General features: G+C 41.0%; 1 protein-coding gene across 3 annotated transcripts in view; it reads right to left on the reverse strand.

Moving 5' to 3' along the window:
- TSHB (thyroid stimulating hormone subunit beta) overlaps positions 1-20042 on the reverse strand; it is a 152238-nt gene that overhangs the window by 99098 nt on the left and 33098 nt on the right. For all 3 annotated transcript variants that reach the window (XM_083812556.1, XM_083812557.1, XM_083812558.1), the window contains exon 5: positions 14997-15086. The gene's annotated coding sequence lies outside the window, so the exon portion shown is untranslated. The remainder of the gene's footprint in view (positions 1-14996; positions 15087-20042) is intronic.

The raw sequence follows: 20042 nt of genomic DNA on the forward strand, positions 1-20042 counted from the left end.
ATTCAGTTGCAAGGTTCTTTTTACTGTATCCCTGCCTAAACTGGAAGCCACATTCTTAGTAAACACTTTGCAGCTCTTGTAAAGAGCAAAAATCCCTAACCCCTGCAAATATAGGAGGGCCCTGTTATCCTGAAAGAAACAAACCCTGCAAAATAGAGGATACTGTTTTAAAAACATTTGCTATACAAGGTGTCATTATATGAAAGCTGCTTCTTGAGCAGGATACAATACACACTTAAACGATGATCAACAGTTTCACCAAAGAACACCTCTCATGGAATCATAGGAACACAAGGCTGGAAAGGATCTACAAGATCATCTAGTCCAACCATAAAACTTTAAGGTTCCACCGAGATACAGCAGAGCTCAATCTAGAATTCAGGGAGATCACAAACAAAAAAAAAACCACCACCCAAGTTACTGCTCAGAAAAAAAATAACTCAAAATGTTCAGTAATAAGCACAGTTCAGATGGGTTATCTATGTCCTTCCCTGTACAGGATCAAGAGAAGCAGGCAGTCATCAGTTGTGTAGTCAGGTCAGGAAAGGATGATAGATGGTCCCAATTTCACCACTAAAAAACATCTTTACCTTAAAAGCATTAAAACAGCATATTGAGTCAGACAAAAGACTGATCTGTATCTACTGAACTGTTTGCAACAAGGCACATCTGTGAAGTATACAAAAGACAGGCACATAAACACTCAACATAAACGTGAGTAGAAAGATAAACTGGTGGTGATCTGGGAACAGTGACTCTCCCATAACATCTCAAATTCCAGGGCAATAGCCAGAAATGCTTAATTCTCAAGGACCTGTGAAAGTCAAAAAGAAAACCAGATATGAGCCAACATCAGCAGCAAGAGAAATCCTGTGATATCAAACATCATTCAAACAACACCACAAGCAAAGTCATGTTCTCAAAGGCATTCTGAATCACCACCTTGAACAAGCATCCACAAAAAGTTGTCTAACTAGTACAGAAATGCAGAAGACACCTGTGAAAAAGGCCTTCAACTGCTAGCAGTAAGAATTGGTGAAATGAATTTAGGCTTCCTACATTTCTAAGTAAGTGAAACAAGACAACTAGAAAAAAAGACAGAAAGCACTATTTTGAGCACAGTGCTATGAGGAAGTAAGCTTCTATATTCATCCTACTTTTTTCATTTGTGTATTTTTTGTCTACATTCAGAGTCAGATACCACTCCATCTAGGCTGCACCATATTAATGTTCTTTGCAGTATTTGTTTGCAGAGTTCACAGAGAAACAATTTGATACATATGTAGGACATATAAAGGAAATGTTCTGGAGTTATCTTATATTTACAATTCAGAAGAGGAATAAGAGAGATGAAACTTGGTCTGGACTGTTCCTGAGTAGTCCCCATCTTTCCTGGGAAGCAGAACCCAGGAAAGGCTGTATGAGTATTAATGATCATGCTCATCTTACAAACTGTGATCTGTCCATAATAAGCAGTACGTATGCCTCCTTCCCTATAAGATTTTCTGCTCAGATTGCAGTTTCTCCCTGATTCTTCACTACAGATTTACCTAGACATTTATTTCCAATCCTGAGTGTGTGATGATGCTACGATGCTTATTCCAAAATAAATAAATAAATAAATAGTTCCCTCATGTCACTTTAAAGTTACAACTATTCTTTTAGAGGTTTCCCCTAATCTGCCAGCAATTCTACTTCTGTCTTCCACTATTCTGGCAGCTTTTTGCACCTTGATGTCATCAATAAATTTATTACAGAGACTCCATTACATTACCCATCTGTCAAAGAAAACATCAGCTAACACAAGATTTACTGCCATTTAATTTATTTCATTTGATTCTTCCCTGTATGCAGTAAGAAGTACTAATAATTGATGCAGCTTATTTTACTGCGAAAAAAAAAATCAAGGAAAAAGACCTTCTAATAACTTATCACGGATCTTTGTTTAGATTTATCTTGTTTCCTTCAGCTACACAGCTTAGGGAAACAATACCATACATAAGAGACAAAGAAAACTCCCACTACAGAGGTAAACACTATTAAATCCTAAAAGGTAAGTTCCCTTTCCCAAGCAGATGGCATGAGTTGTCCAGTAATATAATAAATCAACACAATATAATAATACAGTAACAGTGAATAATAACCAGTACTTTATAAGTTGAGATGAGTTAATGAAAATATCTGACTCCTGTGGCTGAGTATTCTGTAGGCTGTACATTTGAGGAACTTGATTACATAGCTCTGATATCTGGTTCCTAACTGACCACAAATGAATATGACAATCATATTCAACTATAAATTCTAGAAATTAGTAAGTGTGATACAGGTGTGCCAAGAGATGATCACAGTCTTCTGGAACAAGAAACTTTATACCTGGTTATGTACAATTACAGAGCAAAACAGTCAAGGAAAAATATATAGAGAAACGTCTTGTGAAATTACAGTAATTATTGTTCAGTCTGGTGGCATTTGTGGGACTACGTTAATTGTTTCAGGTTGGTAAAAATAAGTTGCTGGTTTTAAAAAAAGACAAGAAGGCAACAAAAGTAAATCCTTCCTCTTTGTTTATCCAATTCTCTGTCTAAAAGGGTACTAAACCTTATCCCCATTTACAAGTCCCATTCACTTTCAGACTTCTTTTTTTTTAACCACTGCTTTGAATGAAGTACAGGGGTTTTTATCTCAGAGCAATCAAACTACAGCAGCATTGGCCTACCTGTGGCCTTGGGGTAACTCCCGGCATCCAGAAGGTTAAGCATGCAGCCAGACAGGTTCTCCTGCATATAGCTCCATAACCATTTATGGGGTTACTACAATCTGACATTTTTTATTACCCATATGCTCTAAGTTCTGATTTCAACTGAACAGCAAAAAAACTGTGAGAGGAGCTTTCCAAAAGCTAATAAAAACACGGAGGATTCAGGTGATCGGGGTTTCTACTGGTGTACTCTAATGACAGTGGTATGTAGCAGATACATAGATTAGATCAATATGCCTGTAGTAAAGAGTAGATATGTGCCCCAGCCCACTGTATTCCACTAATTTCTGAAGAACAATGAATACTTGAGGAATGAGAGAAGTGGAAGCTTAAATCCTTACCCAAAGAAATTTATATGTGCTTTCCAAACTTGGCAGAAGATCGATATCTTTTTACTTTTTACCCAAACCTCTGAAATGCTGTAATGAGTTACAAAGCATGGGGGTCTACTGGACGGCCTGTACTATCTTTTTAGTCTTCAAGTTTATTTTTTATAAAATTATTTTTATAAAATTATTTTTGAATTCATTTATTATAAAATAAACCTGAAAGGGGTTCCTTAGGGGGTTAGTATTGGGACTGTGCTATTTAACATTTTTGTTGGTAACACAGGCAGTGGGATCGAGTGCACCCTCAGCAAGTTTGCCATTGACAACAAGCTGCGTGGTACAGCTGACACACTGATGGGAAGGGATGCCATCCAGAACAACCTTGACAGGTCTGAGACGTGGGCCTGTGCAAACCTCATGAGGTTCAACAAGGCCAAGTGCAAGGTCCTGCATCTGGGTGCACAACAACAGTCTGGGCAGAGAATGGACTGAGCATCCGTGAGAAGAACCTGGGGCTGTTGGCTGATGAGAAGCTCAACATGAGCCACCAAAGTGCACTTGCAGCTCAGAAAGCCAACTGTAGCCTGGGTTGCATCAAAAGAAGCATGGCCAGCAGGGTGAGGGAGTTGAGTCTCCCTCTCTACTTCGCTCTTGTGAGACCCCATCTGGAATACCCCAGCACAAGAAGGACATGGACCTGTTGGAGCAAGTCGAGAGGAGAGCCAAAAGGATGATCAGAGGACTGGAGCACCTCTCCTACAAAGACAGGCTGAGGGAGCTGGGGTTGTTCAGCCTGGAGAAAAGAAGGCTCCAGGGAGACCTTGTTGCAGCCTTCCAGTACCTGAAGGGGGCCTACAGGAAAGCTGGAAAGGGACCCTGTCAGGGGGTGTAGTGACAGAACAAGGGGTAATGGCTTTAAACTGAAAGAGGGTAGGTTTAGACTGAGAGGAGGAAGAAATTATTTACTATGAGGGTGGTGAGGCAGGAGAGCAGGTTGCCCAGAGAAGCTGTGGATGCCCCATCCCAGGAAGTGTTCAAGGCCAGGTTGGATGGGGCTTTGAGCAACCTGGTCTGGTAGTGGGTGTTCCTGCCTATGGCTGGGGGTTTTGGAACTAGATGATCTTTATGTCCCTTCCAACCCAAAGCATTCTATGATTATTACAGACACTTTACAGAAATGCTGTTAAATAACATTTGTTCCATTTCTACAATAGCAACAGTTTTAAGGGCATCATACTATACAGGGAAAGGACAGAACTGGAGCAAGAGCAGTACTACAGGAGCAGACTCCACAGGGCAGCTCAACTTTTTATACTTTAACTTTTTTTTTTTTTTTTTTTTACTTTTTTACATATTCGAAAGATGTTTAGATGTAGAGCTTAGTGATATGGTTTAGTGGAGGACTTGTTAGTGTTAGCTCATAGGTTGGACAAAGTGATCTTGGAGGTCTCTTCCACACTAAATGATTCTGTGATTCTGTGAACTCTTTGGACAACTAGTTCTAATTCAGACTAGATTTCATTTTGAACTCCTAAAATACTCCACATTTCTGTGATTTACCCATGTACAAGCACAAAATACTATTGCAATCTATCAGCAATCTTTATTTTTTTCCTCCTAATTGCTTATATTACCAATAAGAAAAAATTACACCTGGAAATTTATACCAACTTGCCCACAGTAGGCAATGGGGAAAGATCACTAACTACTCTCCCAACATGATACTTATAAATCCTACTAATTCCAGTGCTCAGTTTTGTCCACTGTTGCTCCTGTGAAAGCATCCTGCTATTCTGACCTCTAATTACTTTAGAAGAACAGCTCAAGTGCCCTCTAGTGTGACTTCAGAATATCTAGCCCGTGCTTTTCTCACTTTTTTGGGACTAAATAAGGGGTTTTGCATTTGACTTGAAACATTTTTTCCACAGGTCTGTAGAATTTTATGACATAAGCTACTCTGAACAACTGCTTTGACTGAAAAACTGATGGTCATTGTGATTTTTTTTGTGAAGTTGCTGAATGATAGCTACCACTAGTTCCACAGGCAATTACCTGTTTTATTCCCAAAATGCAAAATAGCAACATTTACTCTATGTTCTGAATTTTTCTTGACCATTCCATCTGTTTATGAAGTAATGCTGTTGCTGGATTTATTTTCTTAAAATAGATGGCTTTAGAGCATCACAGTTCTGGAAAAAAAGGTATAGTCATTCTACTTCCTTTTTCAGTTTCTTTTCCTTCCAAACTTTTAATATACATATACCAAAGTAAATTTTATTTTTTACCTACTGCATTTTTAGTAGCTTGTTGGCCACAATTAAAATTTTCTGAAATGGTAAAGTAAATCTTACTTTTCTATTCGAATTACTTTCCTACCTGAGTCAATTTCAAGAAATGTGGCCCTTTTAAAAGAGCTATTCAGTCTGAATAATGAGCATGCTTAGATCACCTCATAGCATATGTTTCTGGAAGCTTTTCTGGTGCAGTTGCACAGCCTTTCTGAAACAGGTTTCCTATTTAAGCTAATACTCTTATTTAGTAGCATGACCATGAAAAGATAATAAACTCAGGCACCAAATGGATTCATTTTTTCCAGACTAAAGGTAGAAATGGGAAGAGTACAGGCTGTGGACTAATATTCTTTCAGACATCTTGCAGAGTTGTGAAAATTCTCAGAACTGACTTGAAAGAAACGCCCAATATACAAACATACATTCTAGTCATATCAACGGCCCATCGACTTTTTTGGCATCTGACAGTAAATGCTTAAAGAAACAGCATAAGAATGCCAATATAAGGACAGGGAGAGTACTTCCCTAGTACTAGCCTTCTGGAATTCAGTGATGTTTGTTTTAAAAAGTGAACAGGAAAAAAAAAAAAGTGAGAATAGTGGAAATAAAGGACAGCCTGACCTATCCAGCTGTGGAATGATTTCAAAAGAAAAATCCTGTCATTTGACTCGTCTTTACACAAACAAATTTAAATGCTAGAACTGTGTCTCAAATTCTGCCCTCCAGTTCAAAAGGCAGTAATGAAATTCCAATAGCTTTTTCTCAATTTTTGCTAACTACATTATCCTATTCCACTCTTAATGGCCTTTTCTATTACTTCTAAGACCTGGGAAAATGTTGAAATCTATTTAGAAGTATGGCAACTTTCCAATCAGAAGTAGCAGCTGCAGCTAGGATCACCAGCTCTCCCTGACAGAATTTTTCTCTTGTTGTACACATACAGTATCACAGTATAATTGCATCAATGTATTTCCTATAATTCCTCTGCTTCATGTCTTAATTCCTTATCCTCATGTACTTTCCCCTGAAGTCCTGCATAAACTCCACTTTCACGTTGTAGGTGCGTCCATGTGCTAATATGTCCTCTGCAGCAATATTTTCCCCTCACATCATTATCTATCTCTATGCACACATTTTTGCTCATGCTGTAGTCCCTTCAAGTTCAGAAGTAAGTGAATCTCCATAGCACAAGAATTTTAACTAACATTAAAGGTCATCTAGTGACTAATTCTGAAGAAAACTATTTAGACATCATGACTCTGAAAAATATGTGTTCTGATAACTAGAGGTCTTTTGAGGAAGAGCCCAGCTATCCCACAGCTGTTGATGGGAAAAATCCATTACTGCTGAATAATTTAAAAGCTTTCATAAAAACGTGCTGGATTTTTTTTCCTCTTTTAAAACATTTCTTTCATCAAAATTAACTTCTTTAAAAATTATGAGCAAACCAGGTACCAGACTAAAGTTCCCCTATTATTTTCTAGCTTCATACCCGAGGCGATCGGCTCCGGGGCAGACGCGTTCTGCAGCGGAGTGGGGGATCGCGGCGGGCAGGGCTTTTTTTCGGCATCGAGACCACTCGAAGCACACGAGGGAGCCGCCGGGACCCGGCAGCCCCCGCGAGGGAGGCTGCCGAGGCGTAGGCGGAGCCAGCAGCGCGCCCTCCCCGGCCGTTCAAAAGCAGCCCCTGGGGAGCGCGGGCGACCAGGGCGCGGCGTGTCAGAAGGGCGGGGGGCGTCAGTTCGCGCAGGCGGCGCCCCTCGCCGCGCTTTTTCAGCGGTCTCTCCCTTCGGTACTTGTAACCTGTTTGCGAGGAACCTGGCCGTGGTACCAACCAGGCAGAAAACCATGGCCTCCGCATCTCTTGCAGCCTCTCCAGCCGCAGTCACCGATGTGGCTACTCAGGCAGAGGGCTCGGGGAAACACACCACCGCCCAGGTCTTGGGCTGCAGGGTGTGCCCGAGTCTTCTGTCGGTATCCGACAGCAGCAGCAAGGGGTACGCCTGTGGGAGGTGTGCCCAGGTTGAAGAACTGCTCAGCCAGGTAGCGGAGCTTCGGGAGGAGGTGAGCAGGCTCAGGAGCATCAGGGAGTCAGAGAGGGAAATTGACTGGTGGAGGTGTACTCTGCCCTCTCTGAGACAGACTCATGAGCCCGCCACAGCACAAATGTCTCCTGCTATGCAGAAGACAAAAGTTCCCTCATCCCTCCAGGCAGTAGGAGGAGACCTAGGCCAAGGGGGGGAATGGAGGCAGGTTCCTGTTCGGGGTGGTAGGCGAGCCCTGTCCCTGCCCACCTCACCTTCCCATCTATCCTTATATAACAGGTATGTGGGTCTAGAACATGACAGTCAGAACAATGAAGTAGACGAAAGCCTGTCCCAGTTGGAGAGGATGCCTAAGGCAAGGCAACCTACCCCCTGCATTGCTACATCTTCTGTCAAAAAAAAAAAGAAGGGTTATTATCATGGGGGACTCCCTTTTGAAAGGGACAGAGGGCCCGATATGCCGACCGGACCCAACCCACAGGGAAGTCTGTTAACTCCCTGGGGCTCGGGTGAGAGATTTCGCTAAGAAAGTCAAGCGCCTGGTACGGCCCACCAACTACTACCCGCTACTGGTCTTTCAGGCTGGTAATGACGAGGTAGCAACGAGAAGTCCAAGAGCGATCAAAAGGGACTTTAGGGCTTTGGGGCGACTACTTAAAGGATCGGGGGCACAGGTTGTGTTTGCCTCTGTCCTTCTGATAGGGGGGACCGATGCTGACAAGCAGACTCATCACATTAACATGTGGCTTTGGGACTGGTGCAACCAGCAGATCTTTGGGTTTTTTGATCACGGGAAGGTCTACGCGACACTGGGCCTGCTGGCACCAGATGGGATGCGCCTCTCTTAGAGAGGGGTAAGGATTTTTGCTCAGGAGTTGGCAGGGCTGATAGATAGGGCTTTAAACTAGAGTCGAAAGGGGAAGGGGATAAAACCAGGCACACCGGTGATGAGCTAAGGGATGGTGTGCTAGAATCAGAGGGACTGTGTGCTAGTGAGGTCCTTCGGTCGGCTCCACAAGGTGCTGCGTGTAGGGAGGCGCACTTGAAGTGCTTCTACACAAACGCACGCAGTATGAGGAATAAAATGGATGAGCTAGAAGTCTTGTCCCAGTCCCACAGCTACGCCATCATTGGCATAAGTGAAAGCTGGTGGGATGAGTCCTGTGGCTGGTGTGTTGCAATAGATGGTTACAGGCTCTTCAGGAGGGACAGGCAAGGTAGGCGGGGTGGCGATGTATGTGAAGCATGGGCTGGACTGTGTGGAACTTCAAGTTGGCGATGGCAAAGTTGAGAACCTCTGGGTAAGGATTAAGGGATGAACAAATAAAGGGGATGTCGTTGTGGGAGTCTATTACAGACCACCTGGCCAGGATGACAACGCCAATGAATTATTCTTTGCAGAACTAAGAGATGCCTTGAGATCTCTTGAGATCCCTTGAGAACTTCCCTTGTCCTTATGGGGGATTTCAACTTGCCAGATGTCAACTGGGATCACCACACGGCTAACACAAACAAGTCCAGGAGGTTCATCAAGCACCTAGATGAACTTCTTGGTGCAGGCACTAAGGGAGCCAACTAGGAAAGGTGCCCTCCTAGATCTGTTGCTGGAGAACAGAGAGGGTCTTGTGGGAGACATGGCAATTGGCGGCTGTCTCAGTCATAGTGACCATGAAGTGGTTGAATTTAGAATTTATGGTGACAGAAGGGAAACTGCCACCAAAACTTCAGCCCTGGATATGGGGAAAGCAGACTTCAGGCTGCTCAGGGAACTAGTCAGCAAGGTCCCCTGGAAAACTGCTTTTGAAGGCATTGACGTCCATCAGTGCTGGTCAATCTTTAAGCACTGCCTCCTAAAAGCACAAGATCAGGCTATTCCAAAATATCGCAAATCAGGCAGGCGGGGCAAAAGGCTATCCTGGCTGACCAGGGATCTTCTACTGGAGCTTAGGCAAAAAAAGAAAGTGTACAGCTGCTGGAAGGAGGGTCAGGTGACGAGGAATACAGGGATGCTGTTCGTGTTTGTAGGGAGAAAATTCATGTGGCCAAAGCCCAGCTAGAGGTGTTTTGAGCAAATTTGCCAATGACACCAAACTTGGAGGAGTTGTAGACTCTGAGGGTGGAAAGGCCTTGCAGAGAGATCTGGACAGACTGGAGAGCTGGGCGATCACCAACCACAGGAAGTTTAATAAAAGCAAGTGCCGGGTCCTGCACCTGGAACGGGGCAACCCTGGCTATACGTACAGACTGGGCAACGAGACGCTGGAGAGCAGCCCCGCAGAGAGGGATCTGGGGGTTGTGATTAACAGCAAGTTGAATATGAGCCAGCACTGTGGCCTGGCAGCCAGGAGGGCCAACCGTATCCTGGGGTGCATCAAGCACGGCACTGCTAGTTGGTTGAAGGAAGTGATTGTCCCACTCTGCTCTGCGCTGGTGCTGCCTCACCTCGAGTACTGTGTGCAGTTCTGGGCACCACAGTACAAAAAGGACATTAAACTGTTGGAGAGTGTCCAGAGGAGTGCAACGAAGATGGTGAAGGGCCTAGAGGGGAAGATGTATGAGGAGCGGCTGAGGTCACTGGGCCTGTTCAGCCTGGAGAAGACGAGGCTGAGGGGAGACCTCATCACAGTCTACAACTTCCTCACGAGCGGGAGTGGAGAGGCAGGTGATCTACTCTCCGTAATCACCAGTGATAGAACCCGCGGGAACGGTGTTAAGCTGAGGCAGGGGAAATTTAGGCTGGACATCAGGAAGAGGTTCTTCACCGAGAGGGTGGTTGCACACTGCAACAGGCTCCCCAGGGAAGTAGTCACTGCACCAAGCCTGTCTGAATTTAAGAAGCGATTGGACTGTGCACTTAGTCACATGGTCTAAACTTTTGGGTAGACCTATGTGGTGCCAGGAGTTGGACTTGATGATCCTTATGGGTCCCTTCCAACTCAGGATATTCTATGATTCTATGAACATGCCTTGCTCATCATTTTTGTAACTATTCAAATCTTATTTTTTTTCTTGTCTTCAGTGGTAAGCCCTTGCATCAATTTGTTTGCATCACTGTTGTTCATAATAGCTTTCTCTAGTATCTTCTCATTCTTCTGGTATGCCTAAAATTGGCATGAGTTGTGAAATTTTCAAGACAGAGCAGAAGAGCTGTTCTCACAAAGGCATGTGAAGTTAAAAGCAAATCAGATGCTATCATGTTTGGAATAAAGACCCTTAAAAAACAGGACCAACATAGTAAAGTATGTCCCAGTATGTCTGTGATTTTCCTTTTCCAGCCTGTAAACATCTTAATTTAACAGTTCCTGATGAGTGTTTCTCACAGGGCTTGGTAAGAATTGTGGATGGGGAGGAGGGCTATAAAACCCATCGAAGTATTGTATATTTAAGCATACAATAATTAGTGATTATAAACACAGGCAAATTTGACTTAGCATGAAAAAGGACATTTTGATCTTAGTGACAAGTTCTTCAGAAAATTATCAGTCACTACCGGCACTGACTTCGGTCTTAAAATCAAAATTAGCTGTATTTCCTACCCAGATACATGAACAGTTGAACACCTTTATGAGATGCTAGATATATCTGAATTTATATGAGTACATTTGCTCTGGAAAGACATTTTGTACATCTCTAACATGCCAGCAGTTCTTACAGATGCAACAACCTTGCGTAAATTGGCAAGAATAGCTTTGGATACATCGTTTTTAAGAGTTCTTCCTCTTCTCCATTCCTATGCTTCCTTGCAAACATCTATGCAAGATAAATGTAAAACTCTGCACCGTTTCATTTTATTCTAGACGCAAGCATTTACATGACAGAATGAAGCTCATATTAAACCTTTCCCTTCTATTTTGTCCTAGCAGAAGAGTAACTCAGGGCAAAATTCATAAAACCTGTTTAGACATCTCAGTCTGATTGAGATTCTGTTCTCAGCAACAGCTCATCCTGCAAGAATACCTACATTTAGTTGGTGCTTAAACTCTGAACCACAAAATTCCCACAAGATTCATAAAGCTTGTAAAGAAGCTGCCAGGTTCAAGGAGTAGAATGTTATCTCTGCCTATAGCCTCAGATCTACCAAGTACCTACACTCTGAAGGTATCTTATGTGTAGAAACCATTCAAGTCAACATGCAGCCAAGCAGAGGAATCTACTCTATGAGTGAGGAGAACGATTCTGCTCTTGCCTGTCCTTCACGTGGCTAACTATAGTCAAGCTACTGGAAGTGGAGCCATTACCATTAATCATCCTGTAGAACAGAGAAATCTCCCCAACAATGAATGAAGTCATTTACCATCAACCTGTTGGACTGAAGATTCCTTGTAAAAGAAACCAAAACTTCTCTTAGATAACTCTATGTCCAAATATTTTTCTGATACAACATAGGTAGAGCTTTTCTCTGCCAAGAGAAAAATCACATTTCTGTAATGATGGTACAGCAGGCAGCTTGGTGGTCCCCCAGACATAACAATAACAAAATGCTACTAATGTTGCAGCTTTTTAACTCCAAAATATTGTCTATGTGATTTAGAGGTTAATAAAGAATGAAAGCTGTCAAGCCCTCATTGAAATATATATATATACATACATGAAGGCTTACTAGACTTTTTCAGTTCCTTTTATTTTCTTCTGTTTAATAATTTTACATTAAGACAGGAAACAATTCATGTTCAGATATCCAACTGCCCTGGGTTTTATTGAGCATTTCTCAGTGATACTGAGCACCTTCTACAGTTCATACATTACCTTGTGCTGCTGTAATTATCCAGTGAATTCAAAATAAATCGTCTATACTTGCATCAATTGCTACCTCAAAGTAGTTCTGTGGATGCAGACACTTCTCTCTAAGGATTTCTGATGCTTACTGGGCAACCTCATCCACTATTATAATGAGATGCAAACCCTACAAGTGTTACTCAATCCCTGCTGCTTACGGTCTTCATCTTCCATTCCTAGAATAATTACGCAATTGGAAATAGGTTTGAACTGAAGCCAGAGTCTGTTGGTGGGAGCATGCCAGGCAATACATTGCTTGTTCACTCCCCAGGAGCTGATACAACTTACAGAACTCACTGGTGGAAATTTTATTTCTCATCATGTTACAAATCACCACTGTCCTTTGTGGCAATAAAGCGAAATGCAGAAAATATGTGGCCAATTCCACCAGTCAGTTCTCCTGTTTCACATTCCAGTCATGACACATTTTTGAAGTACCACAGAAATGTGTAGTTTCAAACCTGTCTAGTAAGCATCCTGGATCCTGAGGCACACACTTTCCATTGCCCTTTGGACCAGTTTCACTTTCCTACTGGGCTCAAACAATTTTCAAATCAAGACAACAGCAACGGCACGTTCCATCCTGTGGCGCAGCTTGTGAGTTGGGGCCTTCGGGACCTCTGTGCTCATTGCATGAAATTACATTGGCCCCCAAGAAATTGCCTCAGGCGTATTCCTGGAGTGGCTGGAAATGCATGCAGTACCTTACATTACCACAGATTTCTCCTTCTGAGACAGTAAAGGAACCCTGTTGCTACCCAGGCAACAAGCAGAACTATGCACCCTCCTCTAGATAATGGCATGCAGCACAGAGATTAGCAAAGCTTTTTATAGGCTTTCTCTAATAGACATTCCCAGGCCATCATGAAATAAGTCACTCATCTTTTGTATTAGACTTTAATTCCCTAAAGAGAGGAACAGATTTACATCAGAGTAAACCTCAAGGCTGAGCTAGGAAAAGTTCTCATGAACTCACAATTGTGGGAACACTCCAGTAGCCCCAGTCTCTCCAGAACATCTCCTATTTCATGATGGGGCCTCACTCTGACTGTGATACATGCCTTATAGATCTGAGAAACCATCCTGAGCCCAGAATAAGTGAACAAATGAAAGCTGAAAGCTCTGGAAAAACAGCCCTTTCATGGGTCACTGGGCATTAAGACAAAGAAGCACTGGCAGTACCTGAAGGTATTCAGTCTGCAAGAATGAGAATTATAATGTCAGTCCTTCACACTAAGAAGGCTATAAACATAGGAGAAAAGTATATACAAGTGTGCATTTACTTCTTGGTATATGCAGTCCAGGAAGAATTGGGAAAGTCGGTAAAAGACAGACTGTGTTGTATCCTGTGCTATCCTTCCCTACTATATTTTTATTTGTACTTTTATCACATTCTACACTGTGGCCAATGGAACATATCTGAAGAATAAAATGATTTTTTATCCTTGATGTTTGGGCCATTTTCTTTGCAATTCCAAAGTATTAGCTGATTTGGATACTATGAGAATGTATTTTAGGACATTATGTTACAGGAATGTTATGACCTTACTTAATAACGAGGTGTACAGGTGAGGATTTTTGTGTTTTTTTTTTTCCAGCAATGCATACAGTAAGGTGACTTATTTCTACATATTTTTAGTTTCAAAGTGAAAAGCACCACACCGTTTGCTTATGGAGTGATAAGGTTCAGGTTGAACAGGGCATTCTTATCAGTGGTGGAAGGAACCTTAGGCACAATTATTTTTTTCACCATGTCACATAGAAGTAAAGATAACAGGAAAACAAAAGAACAAAATAGAAAAAAAAAAAGCAGCATGTTCAGATTGTCCACTTCCAGGTCAGTGAAAAATATTTACTGCTTCAACACAATAAGTCTCAAAAGACAACACAGAGGGAGATTCTAAGGGTCATGTATGAAAGAGCAAATGGGCAGTAACAAAATATGTTGAACTTCAGGGAGAGCATCTCAGCTCTAGCTGACTCAGTAAGCTAGATTATCTCAAAATTATCTCAGACATCACACACAGCAGAAAAAATCCTTCTAAATAAATCTTGAGCAATAATTTTGATAACCTATTTTTTCTTAGTATTTTTCAGCTTGGCAGATAATGTTACTACCCTTTAACTCAGGTTTCCTGGGAAACAAAGCATCTTCTTATTCTTCTAATCCTTCAAAGGAAATGAAGCCAAATTAAAACATTTTGTGAGTGTTCATTAAATTTTATTATAGCTGTTTCACAGACCTATCAGTGTCAACTGCCTACAACATACTACTGTTTAATGTGTAGCAAAACCAACTAAACTTGTTTTTTGTAACAGTCACTTCTTGTCCAGGGGCAACATTAATCAGAGACATTTCATTTCTGGGCAGTTCTTTGATTCATCCCAAGACCAGGAAACACTCTGCTTTCGAGAACTGGATGTTTCTATTGCAAAAGTGATTGCAAGCAGCCCCCAAGCCAGCTCCAGCCTCTATTAAATATCTGTTTGTCTACTTTGACTTTCTGGAGGGGAGCACATCCTTTGAGTTACAGATGACAGCAGGGAATTCAGCTATGATACAGAACCTTGTTTCCGTTTTTCCTTTGGCTAGGGCAAGTTTATTGGAAATGCTTCATTTGGCTCACATGCAATCACACGTAAGAGTGTGTGCATGCCATGACTGCTTACATAAGCCTGCAAACTACGTCATTGTCAGTCTTTCTGTAGATATATCCTGTTCACTGAACTCACACATGGGACAGTCATTTTTATAAATAATAAGGACCATTCATCTGCACCTTGCAGAGGAACTTACCTTAGTAGAAAGTGTTCTTGAATCAAAGTGGAAGTGTGCCACCCACACAAATGGAGTAGACAGAAATCAGGTCCAAAGAACATAAGGAACCTGCAGAGAGAATGTGTTAGATAACTGTCAGTGTGATAACGCTTCTCATCTGTTCAGTGGATGGTTGGGAGTAGGCAATCAAAAAGCCAAAATGGGATTAAGAGCTGCTTATTCAGAGAGAACAGAAAACAAAAACTGTATAGTCTTCTATCCTCATTCCCATTTTTGCTATTAAGGGGAGAAATAATGCTAGAAATAATATCCAGATGACACTTGCTGTAGAAATGACATAGTTTACAGGATTCTGTGATTTTAAAAACTTACAATTTTTTTTCTGAAAAGCAGCTCTTTGAGGTAGGCCAGGATTTGAGTCACATGGAATTTTGGACACTCATAAGTAGAGAAAACTGGCACAGTACAGTTGTCGGAGAATCCAGCCATAGTTCTCAACAGTTTCATACAAGTTTTGCAGATTGACGTGTCATGGAACTCCCAATGCAAAGCAAGTAAAATACTAAAAATAATAAATTAAAAAGTATGGAAGGAAAGAAAGGAGCAGGCCATTTGCTCAGTTGGAAAAGTACTGTGCCTTCTGACCTCCTTTGTACCCCAGTAAAAAATTCCTGAGCCTCATTGTGAGACAGATGCAGTGTTGCCAGGCCTAGCATTCCAGCAATTACTCAGTGGAAATGGAAACAGCAACACAGATGCCAATGGGGTGATGCAAGTTTCAGTGTCCCTGTCAGAATGGGAGTCCAATATGGTTCCTGGGCTGTTTGCTTGCAATTTAAAGTCAGCTGTAGTTCCATTTATATCACACATTTAAGCAACGAAAGAAAAATAAAATTTAAGGGAACTCCTCCTCATTCCTTGGCGTACGCTTCTCTGAAGGGCTATTTTGGACCTTGCATGGGGAATTTGAACTTAGCATACATAGAAAGCTCAAAAAGAGGAAATCTGAACAATTGTGTGCACAGCTAAGAAGCATGAGCATGAAAGTTTTTCTGTTCATAAATCATAAAATTGAAGTAATTACAGCACATGCTTGTAAAACACAGGAATGATTTCAACACGTGAAAAAAAAAAGGAAAAAAAACAGTAGTGTGACATCTTAATCTCTCAAAGGTTTATAGCTTAGCAAATAATACTTTCAAAGACAACAAAAAACAGACTAAGAGGAGTAGATCAGACCTAGAAGAAGAAGAAAATTCAGGCCTGCAGGCAAACATTTAAACTGTTTTAATTCTAAAGTCAGTTTAGAAATGATCTTTATGAGATTACAGTCTCAGACTTTCTTTTAATAAATTAAATTAAACAGCACTTGCTAAAGCAAGAATGGCTTCTTATCCATCTCTCATTACAAATAAAATAAAAATACATGTTTAGTAGTATTTAAATATCTAGTGCTACAGTTGGATAACACTTCTTCTTTCAAAAGTTTCCCAGCATACTCTGTAATGAGAAAATAACCAAAAAGAAATGTTCTTTGTCCCAGGATCTATATAATTTCAAATCTAACTGCAAATAAATTTCCAGGTTAGAAAGTTGTTACAAATATCCATTTGCTTGTTTCATCCAAGAAATACTATGTAAAAACCTACAAGGCAGAAGACACTTCATAACAGAAGATTCTTCAATATATAAAGCAGAAGCTGAGTGAGATACAGTGCATGGATTTTGAAGTTGGACATGTTAAAGATAGAAACAAAATGTCAGTCTCCACACCAAACATCACTGACTAATGCAACTCATGAAATAACATTGTGAATTGTCTGCTGATTAAATATTTACAGTTTGATAATCCTATTCACAAAAATATCATGAGTCAGTCCTTACCTAAAATGATATTGATTTGTTCCATAATAACCCATGAAATGAAAATATTAATCACCTTTGTAGTTTTTCTCAAATATCACTTCATAGATAGAAATCTTAGAAGTCACAAACTTGATAATAATAAAGGTTGCATAGCTGCTGATTATCAGAAAGAAAAAAGAAAAAAAAAAGCAGAGAAAATGAAGTGGAATGACAGATATTGTTACTTTTAGAGCAAGAAATACATTGGATTTGAGATAGAAATCTACATACCTGAAGCGAGGCAGCTTTCCCAGTCGTTGTTACAGTATAAATACTTATTGCAGGTACATCAAGACGGCAGTATTGCACATCAGATATCCTTTTTTTCTCCCTTTTGCCAGGCCTGCTAACTTCTCCTGCCCTCGCTTTTATTCCTTCCTTTGCAAAGCGCTGAGGATCCTGTGACAAAGAGCTGGTGCTGCTGCCTGTCATTGATTTTGCTGCCTGATCGGCTGTTTCGACCAACAGGCAACAGCCAGAAGAGGGTGCTGTCGCATCGTAAAATGCAACGGGCAGCACAGACGTGCAAATCTGACCAGCACCATCAAGTCATCTAAAATGACAGCTGCGTGAGGATGGAATAAAGAGAGGTACGTGGACCTAGTGAGTCCTGAATAATGATTTCTGTTTTGTTATTAGCATCAGTTCTGAAGAAAAGGCTGCAAAGAGACTGTTGGTTTCTGTCCCACATTTTGTCCAAGCTAGCTAGTGACAAGGGCCAACTTAGTGTGACACAACATCCTGAGGCTCAGATCCTGGGACTGGGACTGAGGCTCTGTGACTGAGCTGGTAGCAACACAGAGAGCAAAAGAAGTCTGGCCCTGTAAGCCAACCTTGCATAGTTTGCTCACAGATCTTTTGTGGTCCTAAAACATCATGAGCTGCCAGCACAGCTCATACTTACTTGACTTTTCCTGTTCATGGGGACCCTGCAGGAGGAAGCTGTCAAGTATTTTCTAGAGAAGCTAAGAACTTTGTGGTGAAAAGCATTACTGTTGTCAGAATTCAAGTGGGTAGTGACCACATACCCATTATCCATGGGTAGAGATCAACATGGAAAGGTAAGGAAGAAAGGAAAAAAAAAAAGTGCTATCTTAATTAAATCTGGTTTGTGCCTCCGTTTGTTTTCTTTGGTAATTAAGGTAGAAAATATTGAATCTAGTCAGGAAACAGTTCTAATCAGCTCTCCCCTCCAAAATAAAGGGATCCTGTCCCCCACAGTTCCTCCCATATATTCACTCAGATTCTCCCTTGGCTCTCTTGAATCTGTTTTGCTATCATGAGCTTGCAATGAGCTCCACTTTCTTAAAAAAAAAAAAAAAAAAAAAAAAAACTTATCTGAAAGACCACATTTAATTTTAATCCTCGTTACCTCTACCCAAAATAAAGGCACCAAGCAGAATTAAGATCTTCCTCCTCTTTGCTACATGCACATACTGTGTAACTGTCCCTGCCACAAAGAGTACACACAAAAAGCAGATGAGACAAACCAGGTCTCACAGGTTAAGTGAGCTGCACTGGGTCATGCAGGGATATATGGCAGAGCTCAGTATAGATAGTGTGACCCTCCCAAGGCCCAGTTTAATGTCCACCCAGTGAAGCCAAAGGTATTAATATAGGCAGAGGTGTTTCCTGCTTGCACTATTCCTTTCTCCATTCCCTCCTAGACTGAAAGGTTTTATCAACAGCTAAATTAAAACTCAAAGGTAAATTCAGTTTCTTGCCCTTGGAACCTGGCTTGCAATTTGCAACAATAGAAATTTACATATACTGTTTATTCAAATCCAGATTTTTAATTTTACATTGAGAAAAAAAAAAATCTTCGCAGCTCCCTGGCTACTGAAAACTGCCTGCGAACTCTTAGGAATGAATTTTGCTGTATTCAGATGTTGAGTCTAAAAATCCTGATCAGAGCTCTATGAGAAATTGTGAAACTCTAAAGGAAAGTTTTTGACAGATGATCATTTGATCTGCTTTCAGGAAGAAGACACATTCTGTGGTTCTTTCTACAAGAACTTTTGGTCCAGAGACCGAGTGAGGGGAGTGGGACAAATGCTTAAGTTCACAAGCTTACATTTTCTGCATGGACTGTTTGCTGGCCCCTTTGCCATAGGGGGCCCCTGGTAACACAGTTTAGAGAAAGAACAATGCAGAAGTACCTAAATCATCATATCTGAAATGTTTTTGAGAAAAAAATAATCACAAAAGGATTGAATCAAATCCACATGGCGCGATCTCACATTTCATGACTACAGACAAAAGAGCTAGATATCAAGAGAATATGTTCTTTTCATTGCAAATGACTTCTCTTCCAGAAGCAATGAAAAGTTAAAATAAATGTATCTGCAACAATAAGTGACCAGAAAAACCCAGCCATGTAGAATGAATATCAAATTGAAGTCACTATTCAGGGCACCAGTTGAAACTGCTAGCATAAACATATTTATCATCATAGGAAGATATAGTTATCATCAGTTCAACTGGACGGATGGATCTTGCAGTGGATTTCATTCACTGCAAGATTTATGCAGCATGGAGATCTACTATTTATGAAGGCTGAATGCCCTACTCCTAAACCGTTTGGGAGAGCAAGCATGAAAATTAATTGAGAAATTTTTCAAAAGCTATCTATTTTGCCCTCATGAGACAATGCAAAACTGTTCCTCCTTTTAGATTTTTTTATTGATTCAAATATCAGGTGATAATGAATTGCCATTAAGTTATTCTGTCTCTTCAAATGGACTCCTGATTTCGGTAACTTAGGAGGAATATAATGGACCTGGTAAGTCAGTACCATTTAGCACAGCATCACTCCAAATAAAAGAAGGAAAATGGCAGAGGTTTGCTTAAAGTAGGTCAAATGCTTCTTTAAAAACAACAAAAAGTATATTTCATTGCTAATGGAACAAGAGATTCCTAATGAAACTCAGCAGTTGCAATGACAATAAACTATTTGGGATGGTTTTCCAAAAAAGCTGCCAGTCTTTAAAGCAGCCAAAAATAAACAGCAAAGTGAGGGAAAACAGAAACCATCTTCAACATCTTCCAGTATTACTGAATCGCTAGACGAGTGCAATTGCATTCACATTAACAAAACCTAAGCATCTGTGCAAAAAGGCTTAGGAAGTTTCCATACACATCTTGAGCAAAACTAATTCC

Source organism: Anser anser (assembly GCF_964211835.1).
Source record: "Anser anser genome assembly, chromosome: 27".
NCBI lineage: Eukaryota > Metazoa > Chordata > Aves > Anseriformes > Anatidae > Anser > Anser anser.